This window comes from Typopeltis vanoorti, chromosome 21 (assembly GCF_054136105.1).
Source record: "Typopeltis vanoorti isolate ZY-2024b chromosome 21, IOZ_Tvanoo_1.0, whole genome shotgun sequence".
Lineage (NCBI taxonomy): Eukaryota > Metazoa > Arthropoda > Arachnida > Uropygi > Thelyphonidae > Typopeltis > Typopeltis vanoorti.
Window position 1 is genome coordinate 20,783,798 of NC_143569.1, and position 22,721 is coordinate 20,806,518.

The 22,721-nt window shown below is 34.9% G+C and overlaps 1 protein-coding gene across 3 annotated transcripts in view; it reads left to right on the forward strand.

Annotated features, from left to right (window-relative positions):
* Positions 1–1,749: 1,749 nt before the first annotated feature.
* LOC150094665 (NPC intracellular cholesterol transporter 1-like) overlaps positions 1,750–22,721 on the forward strand; it is a 537,686-nt gene continuing 516,714 nt past the window's right edge. The window contains exon 1 of one of the 3 annotated variants that reach the window (XM_090411500.1): positions 1,750–1,851. The gene's annotated coding sequence lies outside the window, so the exon portion shown is untranslated. Of the gene's footprint in view, positions 1,852–3,921; positions 4,001–5,594; positions 5,614–22,721 lie in introns of those variants that run through there. The other 2 variants (XM_090411501.1, XM_090411502.1) reach the window with 2 other exon arrangements.

Consider the following 22,721-nt stretch of genomic DNA (forward strand, 5'->3'; position numbering starts at 1 on the left):
ATGTGCCCCCATTCAGCTTGGTGCTCGGGGCTGACCCCCCACCCCTCTGGGTATGCCACTGGATCCGATACACAGCTGGCATAATAGACTGGACAAAAGAAGACCTAGACCGCAAAACTAGAAAAGTAATGACTATGCATCATGTATTACATCCACGAAGTGATGTTGACCGGTTGTACCTACCGAGGAGAGTAGGGGGGGAGGGGTCTGCTGCAAGTGAGCAGACGGTGAAAGAAGAAGAAATTAGTTTAAGAAATTACATTGACAATAGCTCTGAGCAAATGCTTCAAGCAATTACACAAGCGGGCCTTCTAAAATCAACAGGAAATAAATCCGATTACAAAAAGTTATAACAAAATAACCGATATGTGCGCTGGAAAAATAAACCCTTACATGGCCAATTTCTTCAAGATACTGAGGACAAAATTGACGTGAACAACACCTGGTAATGGCTACAATATGGATATATTAAAAAAGAAACAGAAGGATTTATTCTACCAGCTCAAGAACAGACATTACAAAAGAATGCAATGAAAGCAAAAATTTTTAACATCAATAATAATAATAACACCAAAATGCAGATTATGCGATCAGAAAGATGAGACTGTAGAACATGTAATCAAGTACATGCAGCAAGATAGCTCAAACTGACTATAAATACCGCCATGATCAAGTGGCTAAAATAATTCATGGCATGTATGCAAAATATATGGCTTTCGTACTTCTGATGGCTTCTAGTTAGATGGATCCATCAGTTAGATGGATTCTTCTAACTGGTGGCAGCATAAAATAGAGACTGTATTGGAAAACGAAACAGCAAAAATTCTCTGGGACTTTAAAATACAAACTGATCGGCATTTGGAACACAATAGACCTGACATCACAATTATCGAACATCGACAGGTTTGGATTATCGATATCGCAGTATCCAGTGATAACCACATTAACAACAAAGAACTGGAAAACATTACTAAATATCGAGATCTGGCAATCGAAGTTGACTGACTGTGGCTTAAACACACCGAAGTCATCCCAGTAGTTATCGGTGCACTTGGTGCATCTTCAAAGACTCTATCCAACTATTTACAGCAATTTTGAACATCAACGAAGTGACCCCATATGACCTACAAAAAACAGCATACTTGGAACGGTCCATATTTTACGACGCGACCTGAAGGACTGTTCTTAGATTATTGTGTAGAATCTGAATTGTTCTGAATCACCAGTCAAATTGTTGTATAAATGATATCTTGTTTTGACTGTGTATCAATTATGTGAATGAAATAATAATAATAATAATAATAATAATAATAATAATAATAATAATAATAATAATAATAATATTATTATTATTATTATTATTATTATTATTATTATTCACCTTGCCAGTCTTATCTTAATGTCTAAGATGGCTTTGCGTCTTTTTTATCCAAAGAAACTTTGTTACAGTCTGTTTTCCAGTACTTCAGATCCCTGTACTTGTATTAATATATAGCAGGTTAATTCTCCTAATACTTCTCAAGCATGCATATTATAGTGTATCAAATATGAAATCCATGACTACAGATGTATATGTATGGAATTTCATGCGAGTAATTAAAACTGCTTTGCGTGCTCTTCGCGATGGTCATTACACAACTGCATTGGCAAATGTTATAGTACGTCTGTTTACAGAAGTGTACACGTGACTAAGTACTGTAACCAATATCAAACACTTGTCTTGTAAACTAGAAGAAAGTCGCAGCTTGGCAAATTGATCTACGAGATCTGCAACAGCTGTGTCTGAAGAGCATGTCGTGGATTATTCATAAATTCCCGTTTCGTTTGTTTCTCCAGTGATTACTGCAACAGGTACGTACTCGCTCTATAATGGAATACTAGGGATTATATCTGTAATGTCTTTGTATTTATTCATACTGTTCACACCTCAGAACAATTTACAGTATTATAAATGGTCGAAGTAACAAAATTTGATGTTTTATTTATATCATAGTTAGTAAACCATTTATTAAAAGCTTCTTTCCTGCGCATACACTTGAAATGTTTTATTTTAACTGGTGTTCATTCCAGCCTTTTGCGAGATCATGCCTGCTATTGGTCTTTTCACTTGAGCTTTCGTGTTTAAAATATTTATTCTATTTATGGAATCGTTCTCCTACAGCTGCAATAAAAAAATTAAACCCATTTCTTTTACTTAGCATAATCTAGAACATGCCCTGAGTTTCATATGATCCATAGGATCTGATTTTCCTAATGAGGAAGGGAGTGAGATTCATGTACCCATCACCCTAAATCTCGTGTAATGGCATTAGGTATATACTGTTAGGGACACAGTGATATTACTGGGACTAATAAGTACATGTGGAGAAAGATTATACTTCAAGCGCAATTAAAAACAGTGGTTTACTCAAAAGAATTGGAATATTTAAATGCAAGTATTTTTCAAATCAAACTGTTCATACTTTCTTAACTATTACCTTCTAGTAATAGTCAAAAAGGACAGAAAGTAATTTTCTGTCCTTTTTGGTCGAGTGGATAGTGTTTCATTCGGCAACTTACTGGACTTGGGTTTCAAATCTCAGCGTGGAATGAATGCCTGTATTAATAGCAGTAGATGATTTCGTAACCAGTGCAAATCATCACTCCCACGTGATTGGGGAGGGGGGGGAGTGCCATATTTGGCCCTAGTGTAGAGTTCATGAATTATCTATCCATTGTAGTGAAGTGTCATAGATTTACAGCTTTTCTTGGGATGTAGCCTATCATGAGATATTATGTTATTTTCCAGTTAGAGGGCACTCCCGCATTTTGGAAACATTGCTCGACAAATTTTAGGTGCCGTTTTTGAATAGCTGGTTGAGTAGAAAAAGATCACTTCCTAGTTTCGATCTTACTTAGATTTTTTTCCCTATAAGATTTTAGTTATAAGATTTACGGCAAGAGATATAAGTTGGATGTATGCCTAGCTACACATGGAGATATGGAAGTTATTAATCCCAAATGAAAAAATTTACATTAACTTCTCGTGCACATTATTTATTATTGCTAACAGAGCATGCTTTGGTAGAAAAATTCTGCCGCAGAAGGAAATCAAATTCGAAATAGCTAGAGTTCTTTCCTAAATTCAACTCCATACGCCCACTAGTAATTATTATAATAGCTTATTAAAATACAATAAATGTTCAGCTATCGAAACTAACAGAATAGAAGAAGAAGACAGATAATCGAATTCTAAATTTGAACCATAACATCTTAGAGTTTAAGCTGGTCTAAATAAGTTCCAGCAAAGATTTTGATAGCTTGTTCTTATCGTTAGGAGAGGATAAAATCATAGCTACACCATTTTGTAGAGCATACATTTGTAGCGATGAGCTGGAACTAGTTCTCAACGGTTCTATAGAACAAGTTGTTAAATTTAAATAATTACGCTTTCAAGAACCAGTTCTTTAAACTTTGTGGATAGGCTTTATTGCTGTTACTTTTAAAGAAAGAGGGTGTCATCAACGAAGCATTTTGTGAATATTGATTAATATTATTGTTATTATTATAGTCAGTTAATATAATATTAACTGACTATATCCAGTGAGTTCAAGGTTCGTCCGTTAAAAATATGGAAATAAAATTTGCAATTTTTAGACGAATTTTACGTATTTGTGTGCGTTTAGTGTTTTTTTATTATTATTTATTTATAATTCGAGGAAACGATCTGAAATGCCCTGGCTCTGTGTGACAGAGGAGAAATAATCCAAAGTCCAGCAATTAGGGTTGCATTTTGGCAGTCAGTGAAGATAAATTATATACAAACGAATGTAAACATTCCTTTGTATATGCATGTGTAAGCTAATCAAAAAGTGAAGTTAACTGCCGATTGATTCACTTTTTCAGTGAAGCTTTTAGATAACACATGCAGTCCTGAAAAACGAAACGATCGATGCAAGAAAACGACATTCTTTATTGGTTTTAGGTGTTACAGTCAGGACGGTTTAATTTTGGTCCACAGGTACTGTTTTTTTTTTTTTGTGGAGCCATTTTTTTTTCATTTACAAGTAGATTTTATATAGATATAATGTTATTTCAGCTTTTATTATAACTATTAAATTGTTATATTATCTTTAATTAAATTTTAGTAGGCCTGTGTATCCCTGTGGAAATGACATGCTGACGGGGAAGCTTCCCGATTCGTGTTGATCGCTGATTAGTGACCGGCACTAATCAGCGGTTGGTCTGTGGAACAGTTTTAATGCTAATACTGTACTCTGGAGTGCTAGAACCCCTATAGTGCAACTGGCATGTCAAGTGAAGGGGGGGGGAACAGAAACAATTACTCATTAAGCAAGATGGTGATATTTCACCGAGGGATGTCAAACATCTGCTACCTAGAGATCAGTTGGCATTTCAAACTGCATATTCCAGTTTTCGCATCTCACTTCGCGATTACCAAATCTAATAATCTTAATACTTACCCTGTGTACTGCTTGGACTTTGGACGTGGCGCAATATAATTGCCCAGAAGCCAATAAAACCAAATCAAATCATTCAAGTTATAAATGTCTGTTTGTATTTTTCTCTGGAAAACCTTTATGCTTTCGTGGCGAGATTTCCGCTGAACACAGTTTAAGAAGCATCGAGTGCCGTAAATATTTATTGTAGAAATGCATTTATCAGCAAGAATTTATTTCTTAGTTGGCTATTGTGTGTGTGAGAGACTTAACAGAACTGCGTTGTTACACTCTTCGTTAAATTGACAGTACTAGCTATAACCGTTAATTTAATAAGCACTATTAGTTTCGTCGGTGCGCACAAAGAGAAAACGATTCAGAGAATATTTCAGATAGGCGACGTGCTTGTAAGCAGGCAACAGTTCTGTACATCGATATAATTCTCCCTTCCCCTATTATTCTGAATAGGTAACTCTTATTGTTCGAACTATTTAGCATTGCTAATTTTAGATATTTTTGAGTTTAATGTTATTAAGTTTGGGTTGAAAGAACAAGAAAAAAAAACCATGCAAGATGTTTGTTCTGGAGAAACAGTGGCTGTCAAACAGAGACGCAGAAATTTAGCTGGAAGTCGTTTGCAATTACTGCCGAAGCAAGACTATAAGGCCAATGTATTATGTCTGTAAACTGCATATGTTGTTGTGACCTTTTTTCCCCTTTCGAGAGAGGGGGGCGATGCCACTACCGTATGAGGCCGTGCGTCCGAAAGGATAATTACATGGCCGATCGTGTTGAATATACAAGATCACGCACGTGACACGTAGGTTTTCACAAGAAAAGTGTACTACTCCTTCGTAAGCAGTGCATCGTAATCGCAGTATTAAAAGCAAACGATACAGATCTTAAGAAGTCTAACATTGTGCTCTGCAGTATACCTTGTGAAAAAGGAAGATTAGTGAGTCGAGTGTATGATTAGTTAACAAGTTACTCGAGTTTAAGTGGTGTTATGTACGAAAATCGTTAAGAGAAAAAATTAGTAAACTTAAATTGCAGGCAACGTCATGTGGGGGAGGAAGGTAGAAATCAGAGGATAAAATTCTTCAGAGCTTGAAAAAAAATATTCTGCCAATATTTCCAACTTTTTTGCGTATATGGATTTCGAAGGATTAACCTGGTGAGTGTTATAAGGGAGTTAAATAGACTCGTTTTCCAATTACGTGAATTTTTAACAATGATGTTAATATGATAGATATCGCATTACAATTTGTGGAGATTCAATGATAGCAATCTCCGCAAGAAGTTGGAAATGTATATAGTCGCGTTGCCTGGTGCGAAGATTTAGGGTAAGTGTGCTCTTTATAAGGAAATAAATTCTGAGGTATTCATATTTAATAGGATCCAGTTACTTATTATTAAGATTATTTAAGAAAACGTAGGCGGATTTTTAGAACTCATTTTCTTGTAAAATGAAGATTGAATACATCAGATTCCTAAGTAAACTGACTAGACATGATTTTATGTACGTGATCGTTTCTTAATGACTACATACACATGATTGCTGAAGTTCACATTAAACTGGGTAACTTCGTATTGGTGTGATGCATAAAAAAATTCTGGAGAGAAATCAAAGTTGCTGTAACAGAGAGAGAGAGAGAAAAGCAAGTATATAAGGTAGTGGTGGGTAAACGGCCAGTAAATTATGTCTTCGAAATATGATTTATAGAAGTTTACCATTTATTTACCTAATGCAAGAAGTTTAAAAATAAGCTCCCATGTTTGGAATTAGTAGCTGGAGGTAATAAACCTCCAGCTACTAATTATAATTAGTAGCTGGAAATTAAATAACCTATAACAGAAGTTACCTAAACTTGGCATATTATGTTATGAGGAGAGACCAAGTGGACAAAGGAAAAGTCAGAGTAAGTAATTTGAATCAGTGTAGTTTCACTAAACATACGGGAAGCAAAATTAAGAGCGAAAATCTTTTATCGCAGCAGAAAATTCAGTGATATGGGCCAGTTGTTTTGTGATCGAGGAAAGGGTCAAGTTTAAAAATCGGACGATTTTAATATCGGTGGTATTGAGTAGGAAATAAAACAGCAGTAATTCAAATAGGTAGCAATTTGGAACAGCTTTTTTTAAAAACAACGTGTACATGAAGCCATCTAGCAAGATCTTAAATTTAAGATTTAATATTAAAATCAAAGGCACTACTAGTTGGTTATATTAACTCATTGCTGCTGTGTGATAGTGATCATTTAATCCTAGTATGGAAATTAAAATTAAGGGAAATGATAAAGGCTGCAATTTTAAGACCTTATTTTTCGGGTATAAGAAAATTGAAATGCGTAAGTTGGTTTGAATTTATTGAATGACTATTAATAGCAAATGGAAACTTTTAAGAATAGCTTTCATAATTAGATGTTTAAATTTATCTTGAGAATTATATTGAGAATGAATTGAAAGACACGGGTTTGGTTGGATGAATAACCATGTTCTTAAGGACGTCAATCAAAAAAAAAAAATAAATAAATAAATAAAATAAAAACTTCGAAAAGAATATTAATCTGGAAAATAATCTGAAATACATGATAACTATATAAAATTTACAGTTATTATTAACTAAATCATTTTAAAGATAAAAAAAAGAGTTGAATTACAATTGGTTAGAAATGTGATAGAGAGAGACCAAGCGAAATAGAAGTTAATACAACAGCTCTACGGATAAAATAAAGATCTATGGTACAGAGGAGTTTAATAATCATTTCGCGTATTGGCATAGAAGATGAGATTTTGTCTTCTATCTTGCGACAATGCAAGTTGAGAAGGCAAAAGCATCTATGGATCTACAGGATAAGGAACTTGTAGATGTTTGAAATGTCTGGCAATCAACAAGGCACCTAGACATGTTAAAGTAAATAAATGGTAGGCATGATTATTTTCAAGGAATCGTCCCTGCTGCTAATTGGAAATTTGCACTGACCAAGAAGCCATTTCGTAAAGGAAAGCTCATTGTATAAAATAGAAAACTATATGCCAGTTAATCTCATAGGAGTTGCTGACAACTCCTATGAGATTAACTAAATAGAAAAATTAATTCGGAACCATATCCAGTATTACATTCTTGACAGGGATCACTCATTAAGTGATCGGTTTTGGGACTTTGTTATTCGACACAATTATCAATGATTTATGTTAATGTATTAAGAGCAAAGTTGTTCTCTTCGTTGATGATGTAAAATTGTGTACAGTGATAAATTGTCCAGACAGCGTAATCTTAAACGACCGGAAGAACGGACTAGGACTTGAGGATTAACATTTAAATAAATAAATCGCTAACGTGTTTTATTGTCCAAAGGGAATAGGTATTGGAAACTGGTGGCAGCCTGTTCTCCATCATCAGCCAAACATGATAGCTAGCCCAAGACTATAAAGTGACTTTAATTGGCATTCGGAGAAAAGACTACCGTAGACACCTCGCCATCTCGTAGCATAAATTCGATTTGGTAATGAAGTAGAATTAGATTAAAAAAAAAAAAATTGAAACGGAAGGAATTACTGAATATAAGGACTTGTGTGTTATGGTAGATAAGAAATTTAAATTTCTGGAGTCATATTTGTTAAGACGAATAGCGAAGGATTGATTGTCTAATTAAAAGAAGCCTTACTCATTGGAGGAAGTTATAACATCTGTATAGGGATTTCTAATCGATGTTAGAACTTTAGAAAAGTTCACTAAGTATGTTGAAGGGTTAAATTAGAAAAGTCGACACGGTTGGTAAATTATTACTTATTGAGCTTAACTAACAAGAGAAGTGACTAGTTAATTAGTCATTAACTAGTAGGGTATACAAGGATTTCGCTGATTTACGATCTGGGAAACCTTGTTCCTTCTCCTCCCTGCACAGGTATTGAGTTATTGTGCACTTTATTATCTCTCTCTTAGAGCTTCCATCCATACGGCTACTTCACTAGGGGAAATATAGAGCAAGGTGGATTCCTGTTGCCTGCCTTGTTCAGCAATAATCTTCTAAAGAGGTTGGGTTTTTCTCATTCTTCAGATTGTTCGCCTTATATGCTTCACACCATTACCACTTATGGGTGATCTTCCGCTGATCCGGATGAAGGTCTTGCAGCCCAACATCCAGCAGGCTGTAACTTATTTAATGGTGGTTAGATCTCGCCATGTCGCATCCTTGTCATAGAGACAGCCATGCCACTGAATATCTCACCACTTCTTGTTGATAGACGCCGTCGTATTGTCCGCGACTGATATTTACAGGTTTCCTTGATTATTCTCAGCTAATCTCCGTATCTAGAGGCCAGTTCTCTATTCGCAACCTGGAGCCGTGCTTGCAGCATGGAACCCACTCCTCAAGATAGACGCCTCATATAAGAAAAATATGGACATCGTTGCCAATAATTTGTTAGCGTCCCTCCGAATATAGATTTTTATATGATTGATGATTTGTATACCATTAAACAATTCAATAGAGAATAATTTTACTTATTCTCCTTCTTCAGCTTCATTCCCACTTCAGTGAGAATGAAGTTGCAGTCGCTTCGGTGGATCAACCTTCTGACTAAGACCATATTCTCCTCCTGTCCGAAATCTTCGAGGTCCTTTCTCAAGCTACCCAGTCATCGTTGTTTAGGTTTCCCCCAACTTGTTTTGCCACATTTTGTAGGAATATTAATATAATTAGCATTAGTAGTCACGGCGTAGAATTCAGAGTTTTTGATGCATGTGGTTATTTCTCTGTCTTGGTTTCTTATCTTAGCGATGTTCTATAATCGGTAATATGACCATATTCTAATATATATTGCATGCGTATGTGTGCTGGCGAGCATAAATGAAAGTGCAGGAGGATACAATAAACGGATGACGCTGCCTCCTGGTCGAATCCTAAAGTGGTATTATTGCGTGTGAAATAGTGTGTCTGCGAACGACTTTTGTTAGTTGCAGGCTTAACTTCCTAAAGATTCACTAACTCAGAAATTAGCTGAAAAAGATTCTGGTCTCGTTTGCTAGTCTGACATCATGAATACCTCAACCTGCAGGTGCTAGTCCAACAAAACTGATATTTCATGACTAGTTGCTACCGACAACTTTAATCTAAACTAGTCTATTATTTGAGAGGTCTCTGATTGGATCAGCTCTTAATTTTTGATCTAACCAATTTCTTTAATCTATTTAATCTAACCTATCTATATCTCTGTCTTCTTTTGGGTCTTTTTCCTGCCATTTTTGCTTCAAATACTTGTTTTACTAACCTATCACCCCCCCCCCCTTCCCCCATTGTATGCAAGTGACGAAAACATCCTAGATTATCTCTGCTTCACGTTCTTGAATATTAACAATGTCATGTTCTTTTTGGATTCTTTGGCTTTTATATATACAGAAGTTGAGAAACTTAAAAGCATTTTCTCCCCACTCTTTTATTTGAGCATGATAAATTTGCTTTGGTCATAATCTCAGCAGGGCTTTATTCAAAAAAATGCTTGCATCTCATTTTTATATGCGAGAATATTATCTTTCTGGGATATAAAAGTTCTCCATGTCCATAAAACTGTTATTGTAGATATATCAGAATTCAAATTATTGATGGACAGTACGATCGTCTATTGACCATCAAGTGTTTTCGGTAATATGGCCAGCAGTTCCATTTCGTGAGAATAGTCTTTCCCCAGCACAACCCCTCCTCCTGCTGATCCCATTTCGGAATGATGTGCTATCGAGTCTAAGAATTTCCGCTTATAGTGAATTCTCAGGCCCAGAACTTAAAAGACATGGACACTGGTAACATGAATCTTTGTCCATGTTACCAGATCACGGTTTTCGGATTATATAAAATATAAACAAATCTACAAAATATATAATATTAATAAAATTCGTAAAAAAAAAAAAAAAAATCCTTATTCCCTCACTGCATTAATGTACTATAGCTTTACAACTTTTCGTGTTTTGGGGTCCAATTAAAAAATAAATAAATTTGTTTGATTGTACCTTTCTTCTGAATTGAAAGAAAAATTCAAACTTTCATCCCCACAGAAGCTTTTTTTAAGACTTTATATATTAGAAATGTTAGTCTAACAAACGATTTTGATACGAATAATCTTGCATTCTTTTCATGAAAAAAAATGAGTTCACTGAGAAAAAAAAGTATGTACAGATTTTATGGTTTATCAAAAAAATCTGAGTCGGGTAGCATTTGAATCTTATTATTGTTAGGAAATATTACAATCACTTAAAAGGGAGTTTGAACGTGTTTGGCTTACCATATTTTACAATTTGCAAAGGACTGTGATGCTTTTATTTGGGTACAAATCCGATAAGAAAATGTTTCTTGCATCAGAACTCTTTCAAGGTTCTGAAAATATGGATATGAAATTAATAAAAAATCTATTAGGATATTGTTTTTGAGGTTTTAATTACTTGTTCGGTTACTATATTAAAATTAATTTTGTTAATAAAATGTTTGTGTATTATCTTCGTTTTTTTATATTACCGATTTTTTAAGTTATTATTTCTTTATTTCTTTATTTTTGCTGTCTCGGTTTATAGTAGATGGCCGTGTATCCTAACTTTCTTAACGGTACACCTTTTAGCGGAAAGACCGTTTAATAGATTCCATTCTAGTCGTCGAATAGAAGAAACTCTTTTAGGAATTCCAGAGGAACCGTTCTTCAGCTAGTTCTCGAATTATTCGGTTCTTTGGCGCAGACATATGCTTTTCTTCCTGAAGAAAAGCATATGTCTTCCTCAAGCTTTTAACCTTGAAGCTCAGAAAATGGTCTGCAGAACTCACTGTTTCAGAAAATATCACCAGTAGGATTAGAAACACGAGAGGAACAGTTGTCTTCATTATCTTTTGTCACTCGTAAGTTTTCAAGTCGTCGGCAGTCGTAACCTGTCAGTCGGCTGCACTTAAAGATTAACAAATGTTGAGAAGGAAAGACGTTAGAGGATTTTATTTTATTATTTATATTTTATTTGTTTTGGTTTACAGTTAAGGTTTGAAAAAAAAATGATTGTTTATACATAAACGTACATGAATTTATTTTAATTAATAAATTAATTTTTGATTCATGAGTCAAAAATCTTCCTTTAAAATTTACTAACCGAGATGATTTAGTGTTTTAAATAATCCCGGTTTTAAATCCTTCGTTCCCACCAATAAGCACGTCAGAATTTCTGAAATTTTCCTTACGTGTAGCTCTATTTAGATCTAGTGTAAGTTAATACTTGAGTAATATTCTTGACACGAATAATATTGACACGAAATATTTTCTATCTTTTGTTACTAGAAAAAGTATCATATTCTCTTAACATAAGTTGCTATAATTCTCTTACCGTAAAATCTTATCAAATATTTTAAAGCTAACATTTAAAGTACGCGCTTGTGTGTGTGTCTAATATACAATTAGATAAAATATCCCACTGGTTCGAATTTTCCTTCTCTTTTCAATTTATCTACCAAAAGCCAACTATTTTTACCCCAATTATGACTAGAATTTTCAATTTCTTAATTCGTCGTTTCCATCGCAACAGCCATCTCCACTAAATAATCCTACTCAATCTATAGGTTTTCTAGATAACTTATCCACAATCATTCCCAAGCAGTTCTCTTCAAACGCTTTCTATATTTAAGTGATGTGAATCAAATAACCTGATAATGGGCTAACCTCTGTTATCTGGGCGAATTCTCTCCTCGGAAGCTTGCACTCTACACTGCACTATTTCAGACGTACTGGTTATTATGTTAAGTATTGGCTTTCATAATTCAGCTGTTTCAAGTGCTGCTTGAAGATCAACCTAATATTACCTTCACAACCTTCTTTGCATTTCATATGTTCGGCATAACGCCTGGCTTGACATAATAGTATTATACGAACAACTCCTGTCCCCGATCATCTCTTCTGAAATAACGCCTATTAAATTTCCTTCATATTCCAAGAAAATTAAAAATGACTGTTACTCTAACTGTAATATAAACACCATACCGCTTACAACATAATCAGTCTTTATGCTTTAATTCAGTACAGTTTTCATAATATGCAGTACAATAAACAATCGAAAGTTATGGCGCTCACAGCACTTATATGATCAGAGCCTTGTATTCTAGGCTATACTTACAAACGTCCACATTTCTTTAAGCTCAAGGTTGTACAACTGTTATGAACCATCTATTTGAATCAGGTATATATATTTCTTATGGATGGAACAGAAATTCCATATGAAATCTACAGGAAATAAGATCACTGGGGTAATGGGCCCAAGAATTTGAGAGCTATGTCTTGTCATTTGGGAAACACTTTTTTTTTAACTGCGCGCTTTTCAGTTTGAGATAAATTTACAATAACTCCTGCATCCTCCAGCCAAGAATGTCTCGGCAACAACACAACTCGATTTCCTTTTCCACTCAGTCAGAAGATTAGATTAGTTGCTTATCTTTGTTATCAACAGGAGGAAATATATATTGATATATGGCAAGTCCGTAAGAACAAATCATTTGTTATTGTTCGCGTATGTGAGTATCCTGGATACTCCCATACGCTATACCAGTATTAGCATGTGGATCCGACGAAATGAGGTCAAAAATTACTACTTCATAGCGGGGGGAGGGGGGGTGCTTTCATCATTCCCTGAAGTATTCTATGTCTGCATGTGTGGTCATTACTCGGTTTGCCTATTTTAAGGCAAACTAGTTTCGAGAGGAAAAACTCTCAACCACCGTATGAACCCAGAATTTCTGGATTCTTTCCGTCTCCAGAATTTCTTTCCGCCTCCTAATGGGCAGTCTAACTCACCTTCATTTGGAAAGTCCCGATAAAGGTTAATCGCATCCTAAACTGGATTCGAACTCATATCTTTCCAACCGAAGGACATCGTCGAAATCAACTGAGCTACGGAGGCTTTTTTTTTTGCTTTGTTTCTTGGCATTCAACTAAAGTGTCTGGCGATCTTTTACCAGACACTTTCTCCATCCTCTTTCTCTCCCTCCCATCCCGGCAGAATGGTGTTGTTCTCTTCTACTGTGTACTATGGTCAGCCCTGAATCAAAGATCTTGGCGAAGGGGGGAGGTCCGCCCCTGGCGGGGCTTTGAACCTTTTTGAACCTTTTCTGTTAATTCTAAAATACAGTCTCAAGAACTCATTTCTAAATATTGTTTTTAGAAATACTAGTTTTTTCTAAATAAAATTGATTAAGAATCACCTACATTACTATGAAATAGACTTCGCCAATGTCATTGACGATTTTGCTAAAAGCAAAGCAAGAATAATAACATTTTAGAATGTTGAAATTAAAGTTTTACTTCAAAAATAAACAGTGTTTTATTTCCCTATACGTCGTTTTAACTTTCTGTAGTCTTTTTGGTGTGTATTGAGAGGGGCGGCAAAAACTCTAGCTACACCACTGAGTCTTGGTTTTTAATATCTAAACTGGTTCACCATTTCTGTATCATTCATAAATTTAATGGGAGGTAAGCTTTCCTTCATAACAGGAACACTAAATGCAGCTGACTTTGTCGAATCATTCACCAGTCACTGCGGAAGAACGGCCAAGTCGACATGATATGAGGTAATACAGCACTTATCTCCTTTTTAAAGGGTTACTATGCTCTGTCTTCGAGAGGTTTATTCCTCCTTTATTCTAGGGGTTGATTACTGTAAGCCTAACAAGTGTGGTTCGCTCCCTGGTTTTGGGATAGTTATGATACTTGGAGAATTTTAATCTTTCATGAACAGATGTTATTCTGACTCTATCTATATACACCTTCCTTTTTATTCCTGCTTTAAGCCTTCTTTCCTTTTTGCTGTCGGATATTTTCTGGTATATGAGGGGCTTTTCTACAAAAGCCTTCTTATATCCATCTGTTTTTTTATAAGAGAACGTGGATTTCAAAGTGGCTAAGACTGGATTGTTTTATTTCATCTAAAGATGGTGTACATCCAATCCAATCCAGACGATGCTTCCTCTTCGTACGGTCTTGTGCATTCAGCAACCCTCTTAGAGCATGTTTTTCCACTTTTTTTTTTGGACTTATTTAATAAATGGTAAGTATGATCATCTTATGATTATATGTGCACAGACAGCGCACATACCAATTGAACAACGAGACGCAAATAAGGAATGATTTGATCGTTAACGATGCACACGCGCGCCCGCAGACACAAATACATATGTGTGTGTTTGTTATATAGAAAATAGGTGAGGGGAATACCTTAACTGCGAAAATCTTGGCGATTTGCCAAGATATTTTACAGTAAAAGTTATTGCACAAAGTTTTTTTGTCCTTGAATAATTCCTTCTTTCGCTGTTTCCTTAAAAAAAATTTAAAACATGTATTAAAGTTATAAGTTTTAATTAGATGATTATTTTTATTGTCTTTAACCGCAATGATTTCCTAGAACTAGGAGTAATCATTACTTGCAATTTTACTCGCCAAGGCAAGGTATTATCCTCTCTTCCTTCCCTCCCTCCTGTTGACTGTTACTTACAACATTATTAATTCATCTTCGTATCCGGCAGTGATTCATACTACCCAGTGGAATGGTGAAGTGTTTACTCCTTGTCTTACTGTGAATAGTTGTCTACATTTCTTTAAGTAAGTCGCACACGTACATGTAGTTTTTTCTTATGTTTTATTTATTCTGCATGCATTTCTGCATCCTATGTTTATATATTTTCTGTTACAAAATTCTTTTTGGTTTTTGAATTTTTCTGATTATTAGCAATTATTCTAATTTACATGGTGAAGTTGTACATCAGATCGGGGTGGTTAACTTTTGTTTTATAGACTTGCGGTTTAAGAATTCCATTAAATTAATGTCTATTAATGTTATGAATGAGTCTATTACTCTATAAGTACGAGTTTAAAATAATAGCCAATAATTGTATTATTATATTTGTTGTAATTAAGTCTGTATTTTTTTTTCTCTCCAAAGGAAATGCTGCTTCTTCCGTAAGTAGTAATAAAATTAATAAACGTTAAGGGAAAAAATATTAAACTTGAAGGGAAAAAATATCAAATATAAATACTGAAGTATTTAATTTAAATGCATTCGTCAACGTAAATGATGTTATGTCCCTTTGGACATCACATGAATGCTGGCGGGCGAAATAATTAAAATTGAACGTAAATTGTGCTTAAGACTGGAGCGTAAAGGTTTTTTCGCTGTTTAGGAAAAGGAAGAAATAAGTTCAATATGAGTTGTATGCGCGATTCAGCATTTTCAGAATAAATGAAGCTGCAGCGACTTTAATTTTCTTTCTCTCTCTTTCTCTCTCAACTTAATATAGTCAAGTCGCTTTCGATGTGTACACTTAATTATTTTCATAATCCAAAATATCTAAGGGTGTAAGCAAAAGGAACCCCAAATTTTCGAATTAAATTCGGAAATTGTTCCACAGTGTTTCCGAAATGCGTGCCCTCTCCCCATTTCTGGAAACTTGAAAATAATATCAGGATGATTGTCAAGTTATGGAGGATCGTAATTTAACTTTGCTCTTTTCTTTATGTGAGTGCTGACTGTTTTTTTGTGGGAGATATCTTTCAGAATCAAGATATCCAGTGGATAAACTAGAACCTCAGATTTTACAACTGTTTGTTTACACGTCTCGAATTTTGAAGTCTTCCTTTGTTTCAACATGCAGTTCCTGCTGAATATACATAATCATAATTATGGCGAATTTACAATGAACTTTTCCTATCGGTATTAGTGATATGCTGAACGGTACATAACTAATAAGGCTTATACTACTATGCTTTTATAAAGTATTCTGTGAACAGTGAACTGAGCAAAGCCTAACTCGAAACATGCACTAAAATTTTTTTTGAGAATGTGTAAGGATCAGGTATTGAGTGACCAAAATGGTGATCGGTTTGTCGAGTATGCTTCCTATGAGGATAGACTAACGGTTTTTGGATTACAAAGTTTAATTGATAGAACATAAGTTATTAAATTGATTTTCTAGAGTAGGAGTTGAAGAAATCTTCCAATATATGACACGACATGAGGGGGTCGCCCTGAACTGCATAAGAATGCGGGTAACAAGTGTATGTTCTTTTGCTTCAACAGTGACAAATGAGTGGTATGATTGTCATGAGTGCTTTGTCAAGGAAGAAGTTTACCGAGAAAGAGAGATGATATAAGTGTTGTGTAAATAATTAGCGAGTCTCCCGCAATGAGTTCTTGGACTCCGTGGAGGTTTTTTGTGTAATAATAGTAAATATTGCCAGCTTCTTTAGATTGATTTGATTATCCCACTGCTTGTTATTTATTATGAATGGATTAGCTTTAAACAGTTTCTAAATCAAATCAAATTGGCATTCTATTTGCACACGAATACTAACTCGAACTTGATGCTTACTACGATGCTCATTATCTTACTCTCGCTCTTCATACCTTATAGATTTTAATGGAATGAGCGCGCATGTGCATACATAAAATTTTGAATAGGTGAACAACTGTTTTAGATCAGGTAATATCAACAGCTGAACTTGAAAAATATTTGCATTTCAGATATATTTTTAGTCTCTTCTTCTTTTTTTTTTTTGTGGAAATCCTAGATTGCATGCGTTCAAAATTTCTTCATATTCTCATTTGCATCATTTAAATAGCAGTTTGAATGATGCAAACAATCTCTTTAACAGCTAACGGGATAAATAACGTATTTAAATTGCTAGCTCAAAGATTCAGAAGTATCGCAGAAATAAAATCAAGGTAAACTCGTCTTCGGAATTTCTTCTACGTAGCAGATGGACGGGTGTGGATGTGGCGGATGCCCGGTGAACGTCTCATACCAGAGTGCATAACTCCAACTATGAAATTCTGAGGTGGCGGTGTGATGGCATGTTTCTGATTTTGGGGTTTGGCCTCGGACCTCTGTGTCAATGCAATGCCTCCTACTTTGTGCAGTTTCTCCGGAATTGACCTTTGCCTTTTTTTTTCAGACAGACAATGAACCTTGTCATAAGGCTGCTGCAGTAACAGCGTAGTTTGTGGACATGAACGTCACCACAATTGACTGGTCTCCACAGAGCTCTGGTCTCAATCCTAGCGAAAATCTGTGGGATTAACGAAATGGTTGGATAAGGTCATGAGACGTCCGCCCCACAATCATCCAGGACCTCATTGCATGCCAACAGGAAGAATGGTCTAAAATTTCCATTGATAGCTATTGTACGCTTGTGTGAAGTATGCCCGTAGGATTGTTGGAGTTATCGCAGCGAAAGGAGGTCTTACATCTTATTAAGGTGGGCGCTATGGCTGTTTGTTCCTTACACTATGGTGTCCGATGACTTCTTTCCAAGCTGTGTATGAATGATGTGCACTTGTTTACCGAATACTAAAGATATGACAGTACGGGAAAACCTCGCTTAACGCGATTAATTAACCCATAAATTAATACATGCTAAGAGATATCGCATTAAGCGAATACAATAAACAATAGGAATAATTATAATTCGTCCATCAGTTAGCGTAAATTTGGAAAAAAATACAGTATAAGCTATATTAGAGGATAAAATCATCAAAGTTAATAAAAATCATTTGTTTAGACATGAAATAAAAATTTAAGCATTTGATTGAGCTACTTATTTTACAAAAAAATCAAATAAAGATGTTTGAGTAGTGCTCGACTTTTTTTTTTTTCATGTTGTCATGAAATTTGCGCGATAGCTGGCGATCGCTTTATCAAGATTTCGGCGAACTTCAAAGCTTCGTTCCATATCGGAATCAGCATCAAACAAAATTTCCTTAGCATACTCAATATGATTGAAAACTAGCTCAAGTTCATTTGCAGTTAGCTTCTTAGTCGTAACATTCTCTTCTTGTTCGCACTCCTTATCTCTCCACATGCACGCTGTTCTTGTAGTTGAAGGCGATCATTCTCGCTAAAATGTTCAAAATGGGAATCGAGCAAGTTTCTTACATCTTCATTATCCAGTTCATTAAATCCAAGTTCTTTTCCAATGTGCTGATTTCTTCAATAATGTTAGATCTTGGATTTTGCCCACGATAAACTAACATAGGCTTGAGTTTAAAGTCGCCTTCTGTATTGCCTCCTAATAAAAGCGTAAGAGGATCTTTAGATACTTCGTATCCTGGTTGACATGTTTCAGGTTTAGCTAGGAAAGTTTTTGTTGGTATACTCTTCCAAAAGAGACCAGTTTCGTCGACGTTGAACATTTGCCGTTCGTCATAATCACCCTCCTGAATTATCCTTGCAATTCTTCAGGGAACATGGCCACAGAATCTTCAGGCACTAGCAGATTTCCCAGTTATTCTTACGTAATGCAGTCCGGCTCTATTTTTAAACGGTCAAACCATTCTAAACTCGCAGTAAAGCTTTCACATTTCTCTTGAAATTTGGTCTTTTTCAACGAGATAAAAAGATTGGGAACTTTTGCCTGAATATTCCCTGTACTAAGAGGTATTATTTTTTGGTTATAATCCTCCAGAGTGATAAAAGACGCTCCATCTCGATCATTAAATGGCTGCTATTTCGGGTGATCTGCATGTTTAAAGAAGCAGTATTAACTTTACTTTCTATTCTTTGTTCTTTATTTAATAGCGACCAAACTGTAGACTCGCTGTATCCCAGGTCTCGCACAATCATTGTATTACTAGCGGCACTTTCATGTCTCTTAATGACGTACAGCTTTTCGAAACATTTGAAGCACATTTTTGAAGCATTTGACGTATACTCCATTTGAAGCATTTTTCGAAGCATTTGACATCCGTATCACCGGGTTTTGTCGCCAATCTACAGCAAGCAGATATTTTCACATGACGTAAGAAATCGAGTTAACTGATTAATCACGCGCATTTGACTCAATCGCGCATATCGAATTCGCATAAGCGAGGTTTACCTATATATCCTTCTTATTGGATGCAGAAAAATGATTATACAGGCCGCTATTTTATAAATTAATATATTTTTCAAGATGTTTCAAAATATTTAATAAAAATGAATTTTATAAATTACTAAAATTTTTATTAAACTGATATTAAATTTAAATAGTAACTGTACAGTAAATTTTAATATCACTTAAAATTATTTAATAATTTACTATTTATATATAAAACTAAAATGAAAACAGTTAAATTGAATGCAATAATATGAAATTTGAATTCTTTAGTAGATCATCCACATGAATACATGCGATGGTGTACATTTGGTAAACAGAAATACATCCCTTATATTTTTCAAGAGATGTAGAGGGACTGCCGAGTTTGACAGCATTAACCCCTTAACGTACCAATTAAAAATCAGAAAGCGGTCGTTTTTCTGCCAATTTTTTGGGCGAGGGTGATTTGCTGGATCAAATTCATCATTATTTGAAGAATAATGATGAATTTGTGCAAACGAAATAGCCGATAACACGCCGTTGGCAACTCTTCTTGGCTGAAAGGAAATAGGCACAAGATTGTCTAGCGTCTATATTCAGTTGTATTTATATGTGAAACCAAAATTCAAAATCAATTTTGGTGCAATAAACTAAAGACGTGTCACAGACGTCTTTGTATGTTAAGAGGTTAAAGTAGTCTGGTCACTCGGCTGATGAAGCAGCTAGAAAAGAATACTTTCAATCTTTTTTTGATAGTCTTCTTTTCTAGCTGCTTCATCAGCCGAGGGACCAGACTACTTTAACCCCTTAACATACAAAGACGTCTGTAACACGTCTTTAGTTCAAAGAATAAAAATTTCCCTCAATAAAAAGTCCATTTAAGAATGGACTTTTTATTGAGGGAAGAACCAAATCAGGTCGCTGTGGTAAGAAAACAGCCCTCCAAAAGAGGATGAACCCGCGTGCAAATCACTTGGGGGAGGACGAGGAGACGCTCCGACCTGCATCGTTTTAGCACAAACACTTTTCATAATTATAATGCCTACAGTTGGGCATAAAAATGTTGTCTCTTTCCGCTTGTATCAAAGTGATGATCTTATACGTCTACTAATAATAATGCGGTACATTTAAGATTGGTATTGTCGGTGAGTTGGGAGTTAGATAATCTAGACGCCCTGTTGAAGAGACCAAAATGGAAGTTTCAAGTCACTTCAGGCATATAATAAGGAAGATGATTTCACATCGAACAATGAAATTTATTCCAACACCAACTGAACACTGCAAATATCCTGCCTACTGGGGGAAATCGAACCCATAGGCTGATTGTTTCAGGGCCGTAACGCTATCCACTTAACCATCAAGGCCAGATTATTAGTTATCAGATTTTTTATGCGTATTTGACACTAACCTATATTCAATAGTTGTTTTTATCAGAGAAGAACAAAAAATAATCATAGCAATCAATAATAGCCCGTTGTTAACTGAGTTTCTGTGTCCTTCGATCAGAGAAAAGTAATGTCTATCTCCGAATAAAAAATACTGCTGATAAGAAAAATGCTTAATATTACTTTTGTTTACTTCATAATAGAAGAACGATAAAGCACTTTTAAATAAATACAGGATTCTATAAGGAGTTAATGAGCCTATATATACAGTTGATGCCAATCCTATGAAATTAGATCCTCGGTTCTGTATCACCAGATAAGTAAAATGCGCTGTGTCATTTAGTGAACTATGCTCTTTGAACGTGGAGGTAATTTATATTCAGAATATTAGTAATAGTGATGTAATCATCCAAAGAAATAAAATTGCTGAAAAAAGATTGCGTCATACATATCTATTAGATTCATAACTGCAATCAGATTCCATGTAAAAAAGAAAAAAAAAGATTAATTTTTTATAGCAGCCAAACTTCGTTAAATAAAATAAGATATTGCAAAACTATCTCAACTTAAAAGTTTTAAGCTGAGATATAAATAAGCAGCATTATTATTATCTAGTAATCAAGTCTTATCATTACACCTTAACCTTTTAAAGAGCATTATTAATTTCTATTGATGTAATTTTTATAGCTGATGTAACTTAGGCGAACAGGAACAGCTAGAAATTATAAAATGCCGTGTTTGGTCTCCAGAACAGAGTTCCCAGATTTTGTAGCCTTTAGCCTACTTAATGTAGAGCTAGTTCTCAATTTGTTTCTAATCGGAAATGGCATTAAAATAAATGAAACTTAAGATTGCACGGTGTATCTACAGTATAACAGAAGTTATAAATAATAGTTTGTTCTTTAACCTGTTTCTTCAGGATAAAGAAACATACTTCATTTTCTCTATATTTAACATTTTAGCTACGCCATTCGGATAAAGCACATGATCAAATCCGAGTATCAATGTTGATCTGGCTGACCTGTTGTCTTTCATGTTCCATCTCTGTTAGGTTAAAGTGTTTTTATGAGCAGGCTTCCACGGCTAGACATTAAATCTTGATTCCTATTAGTTGAAGGAATCATTTCCAACATTTTATCAGGAAATTGATTAATTCAATATGTACCCCAATGGGTATTTAGGTTACTATGACAGCACTACATGATTAAATTTACATTATTATTAATCTCCTATTCACAGTTTTGCTCAAAATTAGTCTATTACTTGTGAGTACTCCAATATTATCGTATCTAACATCCTGTTCTTCTAAGGGACTTCTAACTGAATCAGTCCACTTTGATCTTCCTCTGGGTCTCTTTCCTGCTATCTTCGCATCAAATACCTGTTTTTGCTAACCTTTCCTCATCCATTTTATTTAAGTGACCATACCGCCTTAGATTAGTTCTGCTTACACATTGTTGGATGCTAACAGTGCCAAGTTCCTTTCTAATATCTTCATTTTTGATATGATTCTGCCATTGATGCCATCGGTTCGCTTCCCTAATTATTTTTCTCAGAACCCTCATATCTGTGGTCTCTAGTCTTTAAGTGCTTTATTTCTAACCCAACTCTCAGATCCGTAACTTTAAAACTAGTTTAAACACTGTCTTGTATAGTGCTAGTTTGGTGTTTTGTCAAATTCCATATAAATTTATTCAGCTGGCTATCCACTATACCAGTTTTGCTCTGATTTTAATCTGCCATCTTCACTAAAAACTGTGACTTAATAGCTGAAATATTTTACTTGTTCTATAGGATCTCCATTCAGAATGCAGTTGAAGTTTTCTGTGTTCCTACCTATTTTCAAAGTTTTTGGTCTTTTTATTGCTGATTTTCCTGCCAAACTTGTTCTGTTATTCAATTTAGTTAGAGAATCCTGGAGACATGCACTAGATGTGTTTAGGACTAGTATAACTTCATCTGCATAAAGCAAACAGCTAAGTTTGACATGTCCAATTCTAATATCAGGCCTAATTGCATTTCCTTTATAATGTGATCG